Source organism: Giraffa tippelskirchi, chromosome 9, assembly GCF_054371585.1.
Source record: "Giraffa tippelskirchi isolate mGirTip1 chromosome 9, T2T-mGirTip1v1.2.pri, whole genome shotgun sequence".
Lineage (NCBI taxonomy): Eukaryota > Metazoa > Chordata > Mammalia > Artiodactyla > Giraffidae > Giraffa > Giraffa tippelskirchi.
The window spans coordinates 156,724,594-156,734,955 of NC_137283.1; positions in this window are offsets into that span (position 1 = coordinate 156,724,594).

A 10,362-nucleotide genomic window follows, 5' to 3' on the forward strand; every position below is an offset into this window, starting at 1 on the left:
CATTTTTTCCCATCTATTTGCCATGAAGTGATGGGACCAGATGCCATGATCTTCATTTTTGAATGCTGAGTTTTAAACTGACTTTTCCACTCTCCTCTTTCACTTTCATCAAGAGGCTATTTAGTTCCTCTTCACTTTCTGCCATAGGAGTGATGTCACTGCATATCTGAGGTTACTGATATTTCTCCCAGCAATCTTGATTTCAGCTTGTGCTTCATCCAGCCTGGCATTTCGCATCATGTCCTCTGCATATAAGTTAAATAAACAGGGTGACAATAGACAGCCTTATGTACTCCTTTCCCAGTTTTGTTCCACATCAGATTCTAACTGTTGCTTCTTGACCTGCATACAGCTTTCACAGGAGGCAGGTAAGATGGTCGGGTATTCCCATCTCTTTAAGAATTTTCCACAGTTTGTTGTGACCCACACAATCAAATGCTTTAGTGTAGTCAGTGAAGCAGAAGTAGATGTTTTTCTGGCATTCCCTTGCTTTTTCTGTGATCCAACAGATGTTGGCAATTTGATCCCTAGTTCCTCTGCCTTTTCTAAATCCAACTTGTACCACTGGAATTTCTTGGTTCATGTGCTGTTGAAGCCTAGCTTGAAGGATTTTGAGCATTACCTTACTAGCATATGAAATGAGCTCAATTGTACAGTAGTTTGAACATTCTGTGGCATTGCCCTTCTTTGTGATTGGAATGAAAACTGACCTTTTCCAGTCCTGTGGCCACTGCTGAGTTTTCCAAATTTGCTGGCGTACTGCGTACAGCGCTTTCACAGCATCATCTTTTAGGATTTGAAATAGCTTAGCTGGAATTCCATCACCTCTACTAGCTTTGTTCGTAGTAATGCTTCCTAAAGCCCACTTGACTTCACACCCCAGGATGTCTGGTTCTAGGAGAGTGATCACAGCATCCTGGTTATCCAGGTCATGAAGACTTTTTTTGAGGAGAGAGGGTAGAAGGAGGCTTGGGGGTAGGGCGGCGGTACAGAGGCAGCCTGCAAATAGGAATGGGAGCGCGCAGGGGTGCACAGGTTTGGGTGCAGTTGGAGGCCTGTTCCTGGGGACGCATACCCTACACGACTTTGAGGAAATGCCTTCAGGGACTGGCAGCCGCCTGGAATGGGGATGGGGGGCGGGGCACGTGTGACCACGTGGCTCTAGCCAGGCGTCTAGGGCGCGGGTCTGAGCCGGGCCGCCTGAGTCCCGGAGCCCCGATGGCCCAGGGTCGGGGAGTGGAGGCAGAAGGGGAGGAGGCAGCAGCGATCGGGGACCGAGCAAGTGAGGGAGGCCCGGGGGACACGAGCTGGGCTGGTGCCCGCCCCCGAGGTAGAACAAACCCGAGCCCTGGTCACCGTGTCCCGAGATGAGGGTCTCAGGTCCGCCGCCCCATCCCGCGCGGGCCGGGCCCCCGACGGCGCCGGGCGGTCCCCGCGCCAGCGGACCTCGACGCGCGGCGGCGGCGGCGGCGGGGCCGGGGCTCGGCCGCCCTCTGCTGGGAGAAGCGTGAAGTGCAGCCTCAGGTCGGGCCCCCTCCCCACGGTCCCATCCAGCCTGCAATCTACGGCGGAGTCGCTGAGAACACAAACGCGGCAAGACTGGGAAACGGGGTGTAGGCGGGTCTTCGGAGGAATGGCCCTCGTGGTGCCTCGGGGAGAGCGGAAGAGGCTGAGATGTCCTGAGACGGGGACGTTTGGTCCAACATGTGCAGCGTGCTGGGTGCAGGGAGGGCGTGGGAGGCAGAGGAGCAGACATGGGCCCGGCTCCCCGAGGAGCCGGCGCATCCTGAGATGCGGCCAGGCAGGCAGCAAGCCTGAGGCGGGAGCAGCCGGGTGGGACGGGGCCGGTAGCTCATGGGGCTTCAGGCTATGGGACGCGTGTCAGTGCGGAGCATACAGGCCTTGTATCGGTTTCCGGCGTCAGCTTCAAACAAAGGAAATTTATTCTCGCAAAGGAAATTTATTCTCGCAAAGGAAATTTATTCTGGAGGCCAGAAGTTCAAAATCCAGGTGTCCGGAGGGTCACTAGGCCCCCTCTGAAGGTTTCGGGGGAGAATCTGTCTCGTAGCCTCTGGGTTCCCTGAAATCTTTGGCGTCTTGACTTGTAGAGGCATGGCTCCAGTCTCTGCCCCTCCCCCCAAAATCGGGTCACATGGCCGTCTCCCCCACATGTCTGTGTTCCTTCTCCTCGTCTTATAAGGACATATTTGATTTTATCTACAAAGTTATCTACAAAGTTGCTGTTTCCAAACAAAGTCACCTTCACGCCTACTGGGGTTAAGACTTCGATATACGTTGGGAGCCGGCGTTGTACGTGATTCATCCACATGGGTCATATCGGGGCGGGCAGGAGGGAGCCTGGGCTGCACTGCAGAGGCAGAGAGGATGTGGGGAGATCTGATGATCTGATCTAATCTGAAAGGTGCCGCGCAGGCAGGAGCCAGGCCTGAAGACAGGCTGCGTGAGGTGGAGGCTCTGATTCTAGAAAGGGCATCAGGGCATTTCTGCTTCCCCTTCTGGGAACTGGACTAGAGGACTTTCGGGGGGTTTTGATCAACCTATTTATTTTTAATTGATGATTGCTTTACAATATTGATTTCTGCCAGACATCAACATGAATTAGCCACAGGTGTATATATGTCCCCTCCCTCCCACCTCCCGCCCATTCCCACGCCTCTAGGTTGTTGCAGAGCCCTGGTTTAAGTTCCCAGAGTCATACAGAAAGTTCCTACTGGCTGTCTATTTTCCGTATGGTAGTGTATATGCTTCCATGCTCCTTCTCCATTCATCTCACCGTCTCCTTCCTCTCCCCCACCCTGGTCCATGAAGTCTGTTCTCTGGGTCTGCGTCTCCATTGCTGCCCTGTGAACAGGTTCACAGGCAACGTTTTTTTATTCTCAATACCTTTTTTTAAAGCTCAACTTTTTAGCTAGTTAGAAGAGTAATCCACGGTCACTGGGAAGAAAAAATCAGACAGTGCTGGAGAGGGTAAAAAAGATTTTCAAAATCACAAGAACCTCAGCACCCAGTAAGAACTGCATATAAATAGATGAGTATGTTTGTGTGTAAATAGTTGTGATGACGTTGTTCATGGTGAGAATCATGCCATGTAGCCAACTTTTGTGCAGCTGTGACTTTTGCCAGGACTTTATAAATTTTATTTTATAGATTCTTTTTAAGAAGGCTATTCTCAGCTCAGAGTTTGACCCACAGTTGGGATCACTGTTGCCCCTGCAAGTGGCAAGTGATTGCTTATGTGCCCCAGATGAGGAAGGTCCCACCTCACCAGGGGAGCCTAGGTGGGCATGGGGGGAGGCCACAGAGAGGAGGAGACCCAACCAGGACGGATAAGGAGAGCCACTGCCAGAAGGAACCTGTGGCTGAGGGAGGGCGTGATATTAATACTTCAAGTGCAAAGGGCCTAGAGAAGACAGGGAATATTTCCAGCTAACTAAGAATAATCCCCTGATTTCAGATTTGGGTGAGGTACTGCAAGCAGTCACTACAGGAAGTAATGATGCTTACAAACCAGTTTCCCTTGAAAAGTTCCCAGTTGTGAGCCCAGGATTATAGCAGCCCAGGGTCTTTCACAGAAATAAAAATTTTAGAACTTGTCAGTCCACAAGACATCTTGTGTTGAATTTATCACAAACTCCAACTCAGGCCTTCAGATAGTCCAGAAATAAGAAAGCAACAATGGGAAGATTTCAGCAGTATTAATTTTTATAACTTACACCCTGTCAGCTTCTGAAAAGGGTTTGAGGCTGCTTCCAATAAAAGACATGGAAGTACAATAAGGTTGCTAAGATGGAAATAGAAAGCTGGAAACTCGTGCAGGAGGAAGAAGGTGATAACACTGCTATGACTCAAGGTTAAACTTAGTGCCGAGCATCCTGGCAGCTAAAGCAAAGATGGAAACACACAGCCTGGCAGAAGTTTCATTGTCTGAGTGGAGAAAATAAAGTTGCAGTCGGTGTATTAGTTCTCGAAGGGACACAAGACCATCCCCAGTACTGTGTTCATTTGGTGACAGCAACAAGGACCTCTGCAGCCTGAGGGCAGAGGGCGACTTCAGTGCTCAGCTCCAGGAGGGCCTGGCTTGGAGGGGGGCCTACCTGGTCCTGGCCTTTCCCTGGGTCTGTCCTCTCCAGAGAAGCCTGCCCCACATGTATTCATGCCCCTGGGGCTAGTAGGGTGCCAGGTGTCGTCTGGTTGTCCACATGCATTTGCAAGCAAGGCCCTGGCGGTGCGAGGTGGGGCGGGGAGCAGGAGCCGCCCTGAGTCAGGCCACAGTCTCTCCCTCCATCCGTCCTCCACAGTCGAAAGAGCCATCTCCTCCTCTGCCCCCCCCCCCAAGTAAATTGGCAGTGCTCAAAGGCGGGGCTCTTTAATCACTGCCGCATCCCCCAGCACCTACCAGGCACTTAATGATTGTGCTTCACATAAACGAATGATTGAAAGGAAATGCCGGTTTCAGAACGTCCCAAACTCCGAAAACCCCATGGACATCCCATTGCTTAGAGGTGGTATCCCAGCTTCTCAGGGGTTAGCCAAGGCCTTTTATAAGCAGACTCACTTCCCTCTCAGCCAGGCCTTCTCCAAGTCCGCCTTCCTGGGTCCTCCTCACCCAATTTGCAGCACCTGCTACCCCTTCCAGGCTGTTCTCCCAGGTCTGGGGGAAGGACTCGGGTCAGGCTGACATTACTGTGACCTTGTCTCCCTCCCTGGGAAACAGCTTGGGGACTGAGAAGGGTCAGTCAGGTCCAGGGGCCCACTACCCATTTCTGAACGAGTCCCTTGCGTCTGGGGGGGGGTCTGTGTCCCCCGGGAGCAGGGAGTGGAGGTGCCCATCCCACGCCAGCTGCCTGGACAAGAGTCAAGGTCCTGCCTGGGAAGTGAATCAGTGGTGATGAGAGGCGGGGAGACGCAGGGTGGACCTCGGGGGGTGAGTGCCCGGGCGACAGGTGTTTTTCTCAGTCGGGTGAAAGCTGAATCAGGGGTGCCTGAGAAGGTTGTTTAGCAAAGATGCTCTCCTGTGACAGACACCTTTTGTCCCCAGCACCATCCTCAGAGGTAGACACTAACAGGGCCGCGGTTCTCAGATGGTGGTCCCTGAACCACGGGGTCAGCGACCGCAGGAACTTGTTAGGAAAGGCAGATTCTCGGCCCGCCCCACACCAGCGATGGACACCTGACCGGTGGTTTCTCAGTGATCCGGGTGATTCTCATTTGGGGGCTGGTGTAGGTTTGAGAACCAGGGTGCCCACAGACCTCTGAGAGCTGCACTGGGGTGAACCTGGGGCATCGCGTCTCCTGTCCCCCACTTAGGTGCCTGGTGGTCTGCGCGCTCAGGGGTGCGCTAGGGTGAGGGGGACTGTCCCCCGCAGCGTCTGCCTCGCCAGCAGGGGTGGCCTCCAAAGGCCAGGCCTGAGGGGCCCCACGAGGTCCCCACGAGGTGTGCAGGGTCAGGAGGACCAGGCCTCGGTAGGAGCCTGCGGATGGCAGGGTGCGGAGGGGTCGCGGGGAGGCAGAGCTCACGACTGACACAGATCCGCTGGCTGCCTCTGCAGCATGGGCAGGGCGCTCAGGGCTCGATCTCTGCCTCAAGCATTTAACCCTCCCAACAGGGACGGGGGCAGTTTTTCTACCCACTTTAGAGATGGAGACAGCGGGCCTGCGCGGGTCGTTTGCCTACATTCATCCCAGGTGTCAGTGGGGGGCCTGGGTTTGGGGTTAAGGCCAGGGAGGCTAGGGGAGCCTGGGAGGGTGTTGAAGGAGACGGAAGGGACTCAGACCTCCCCTTCCTGCTCTGAGCGCGACGTGAAGACATCCGTAAAGGTTTATAATGAGGTTGGTCGTAAAGGCATTTCAGCTGCAGAGATGTTCACTGGCCCGTCACGGTACTGCAGACACGCTCACCAACTGACCCCTCAGGCCAGGAAGGCCGCTCGCGGCTGAGGAAAGGGCGCTGGGCAGAGCTCATGGCCTCGCCAGGGTCGAGGACACAGGCCTCAGGAGAGCAGGCCGCTGAGGACAAATCCAGTCCTTCAGACAGAAGAGAAGGTGCTGGTGGACTGTTACAGGCGCCACACAAGAAGAGGTGACAGCTGAGCAGACCCCTGGTCCACAGGTCCTTGTCCGGGGAGAGGAGAGGGCTGGGGCTGCTCGCCGAGTCTCCCTTGGAGAACCCGGCTGCTCCAGGGAAGGTCTAGGGCCGGAGCACCCAGAGAAACAGAGTCCTTGGAACCCCCAGAACTGGGGACAGCCCCCACCCGCCGCCTTGACCTTCTGCCAGCCACAAGATCAGAGGACTCCCCCGGTTGGAGTGAGTGCTCCTCTGCTTACTGACAGCATCTCCCTCCTCCAGGACTCGAGGGAGGAGGACCTGGAAGGTCAGGAGCTGGAGAAGGTGTCGGGGCATCAGAAGACTGAGGCCAAGAGGGAATAAAACAGAGAGGGACTCGGGGAGAAGGGGCGGCTCGGGGGCGCGGGAACCCCACGCTGACACGGAACTGGAGGTGCTACCTCTTGATCGGCTGCACCTGACGTTACCAGGTGGTTTTTAGGAATGTTTCCTGGGGCAGACCAGACATACTTGGGCCCTTGGAGCTCCCTACCTCCTCCTCTTTTTGTTTGTTTGCTTTCAGCTGCACCGGGTCTTCATTGCTTTGCTCAAGCTTTCTCTAGTGGTATATTTGAACAAATGAATATATGACCAAGATGTGCTGGTCATATACTGTGCTGGTGAATGCTTATCTCTCATGAAAAAGTGCCCTGTTCTGTAGTGCTGACTGATATTTGTGATACTAATACTCTCACCATGGCTGATTTCAGCTACCAGTCTGATGTTAATTAAACCTAGAGGTAGAGAGACACACCGGTCTCACTTTGCAGGCCAGCTCCAGCAGAGCGCTGATGGGTAATTCCACAACCCAGTTCGTTAAATTTATTGGTTATTAGGTGATTGTATGCAGTATTTGATGGAGAAGGCAATGGCACCCCACTCCAGTACTCTTGCCTGGAAAATCCCATGGACGGAGGAGCCTGGTAGGCTATAGTCCATGGGGTCGCTAAGAGTCAGACACGACTGAGTGACTTCACTTTAACTTTTCACTTTCATGCATTGGAGAAGGAAATAGCAACCCACTCCAGTATTCTTGCCTGGAGAATCCCAGGGACGTCGGAGCCCGGTGGCTGCCGTCTATGGGGTCGCACAGAGTCGGACATGACTGAAGCGACTTAGCAGCAGCATGCAGTATTTGAAGAGCCTTCTGTGTTGTTAATTCAGTAAGCATTTGAACACTAGTTTACTTAGGGCTTCCCTGGTGGCTCAGATGGTAAAGAATCTGCCTGCAATGCGGGAGACCTGGGTTCGATCCTCTGGGTCGGGAAGATCCCCCGAAGAAGGGCATGGCAACCCACTCCAGCACTCTTGCCTAGAGAAGCCCGTGGACATAGGAGCCTGGCCATCTACAGTCCATCGGGTCACAAAGAGCCGGATACAACTGAACGACTAAACATAATCTCTAGCTGCAGTGAGCGGGGGCTACTCTCTAGTTCCTGCGTGCAGGCTTTTCATTGCAGTGACTTCTCTTGTTCTGGGGCACAAGCTCTGGGCGAGCGGGCTCAGTAGTTGGGGCCCATGGGCTTAGTTACTCCGAGGCATGTGGGATCTTCCCAGACCAGGGATTGAACTCATGTCGCCTGCTTTGGCAGGCGGGTTCTTAACCACTGGACCACCAAGGAAGCCTTGCCTCCACTTAGCTCAGGGATGCTACCACCCAGCCTCGGGCCTGCCCTGTCACTGACCAGCAATGGATGTGACTGATGACCAGAACGGGTGGCATAGTTGCTGGGGTACTAAGAGCAGGTGATTTAGAAGTTTGGCGCCACAGAGAATAAAGTCATTGCTCCTGGCCAGGGCAGTTCAGGGCCCATAAGACTGTCAGCCTGTGGTGGATTTGAGAGAACTGTTCTTAATCTCAGTCCTTAAAGCCCAGGCACGGAGTGCGGCATCACACACTGATACCAGAAGGGCTGATATTAACCTGCCAGCCCGAACTTTTCTAACACGCCCCGCACCTCTGTCACACACAACCCAGGGAAACCAGCTGACCCGCAGGTTTGTCATGCTGGGTAATTAGCGTGTGATGGCCCGCGGCTCAGAACGATTTAGCGACTAGCGTACAAGTCAGGTGAACTGCCGAAGCTTACATCAGAGGTGCAAATTGGGTAGATTAGGGAGAATTACTGGACTTCTTTCCAGGGCATATCAGGTTCACAGGGAGGTGGACGGTGGGTTGGTTTCTGCCCGATTTCTTCAGTGGACAGTGCTGCGCTCCAGTGACCAAGCCCACAGTGTTCTGCGCCCTTCCTGCTCTCGGGACTCTTAGAACTTCACCTCGGGCTCTGGCTGCAAAATAAAATTCTCCACCCCAGAAAGGAGGAAGGTGCCTTGTTTCTAGATGGTGTTGTCAACAAACAGGAAGAGTGAGGCTTCTAAAGTGAAGTGAGAAATAGCAGGGATCTTTTTTTTCTTTTGAGATGGCTTGTCTTCAGAGAGAAGGCTCCCCAGTCACACCTCTGGGTGCCTGACCAGGTGCTACCCAGCCAGACTGGACATGAGGTCACCCCAAGTGACACTTGGGCTTCCAGGCCTGTTTTTCTCCGTCCCTTCCTGTTAGGCAACTCAGAGCTGGTGAAGACATTAGGATCTTGCTTTTTAATTTTTCATCTCTGGACTGTTTCTTCCTAGGACTGGGAGTTGGAAACCCCAGCAAGAGCCCAGGATCCGCTTCAGAAACTAGTTGTTGATCCGTTTCTGAGGTGCTTGTCTTTTCTCGTGTCGGCAGCTGAGTGAATGTGGGTGAGAAGGCAGGTGTCTGCTTCTTCGGGAGCTGGACGTGTGGGCCCTGGACTCGCGGGCCCCCTTCCCGGTGAGGAAGGCCTCCTCCTCCCTGCTTCTCTCTCTGCTTCATCCCAGCCTCCCTGTGTCCCTCCCCCTCTTCCTTCCTCTCTGCTTCCTGCCTTTGTTTCCTTTCTCCCACTTCCTCCTTCCCTCACTTCCTATATTCACTAAGGACTTAACCCTGAATCTAAAGAAATTCCACAAGGGTGAACACCTGCCTTGCTGTCAGGGATACGGATGTCTCTCCAGGGTCTCCTCTGACCCTGTGTTGTTTAACTAGCTAGCCTTTCCCTCCCTGCTCCTTCAGTAATAACCTGGACTATTGAGAAGTTGAAAGCAGATGCTCTCCTGCGAAGATTCTGGACGCTACCCTCAACTCATTATTAGACGTTATCAGAGACGTCACATCTGGACAGGTCCCATGGGAACATCTCTGCGCGAGGCATGTGTGGAGGCACAGGGAAAACTGGGCTCTGTTGAGTCGGAGCCTGTCCTGCAGGGCAACGTGCCACCCGCCTCCAACTCCAGATGAGCCTGGATAAAGCTTGTGGGGTGCTTCCTTCTAGACTCACAAAAGCACGGCCTTTGGTAACTAATTCTGGTAACACCAACACAGGGATCCTGCCTGTCCTGCATTCTCAGCTGCCATGGTGGAGCCTGTCTCATCATTCAGTGTCAAAGAAAAGTCTCCCTTTAAACAGGGAGTTGGAAAACTTGCTAAAGTGCTGTATCCACAGATACTTTACTACCATCATTCATAGTGAGAATCTATGAAAAAGAGAATCATGGCTGGCGTAAGAGCAAGCTCAGAGGGAAGGGTTTCCTCGGTCACTTATTTTTTGACAAGCTCTGATTTTACCTTTGTATGAGATTTACTACTAGAATTTGGGCTTCCCTAGTGGCTCAGACGGTAGAGAATCTGCCTGCAAGGCAGGAGGTCCAGGTTTGATCCCTGGGTCAGGAAGATCCCCTGGAGAAGGAAATGGCTACCCACTCCAGTATTCTTGCCTGGAGAACCCCATGGGCAGAGGAGCCTGGCGGGCTACAGTCCATAGGGTTTTCTTTTTTTTTTTCCGACAAGGTCTTATTTTTTCCTTTGCATGAGATTTACTACTAGAATTTGGTTTTTTAACCTCTATGCCAGCTGGAGGATCTCTAATTAGCTGTGGCCACGCGACTGAAGGGAGATGGAAGGACGGAGGCAAAGGTGGCGGCAGTGATGGCAGCGGTGACGGTCTGTCACTGCTAAGTAGCGTCCAGGTGCGGCCGTCCACCCCTTGGGTTTCACTCAGCGTAGCAAACAGAGGGAAACAGACCTGACAACAGGGACAGTGGGGGAAGACAATCCGTCACCCAGGTTGGCAGAGCCAAGGGACTCTGCAGAGTCTGGCACAACTCTGCAGAGAATGTTAAACCCAAGCTTTTATACTCCGCTCTGCCCACTTGTTCTAAGA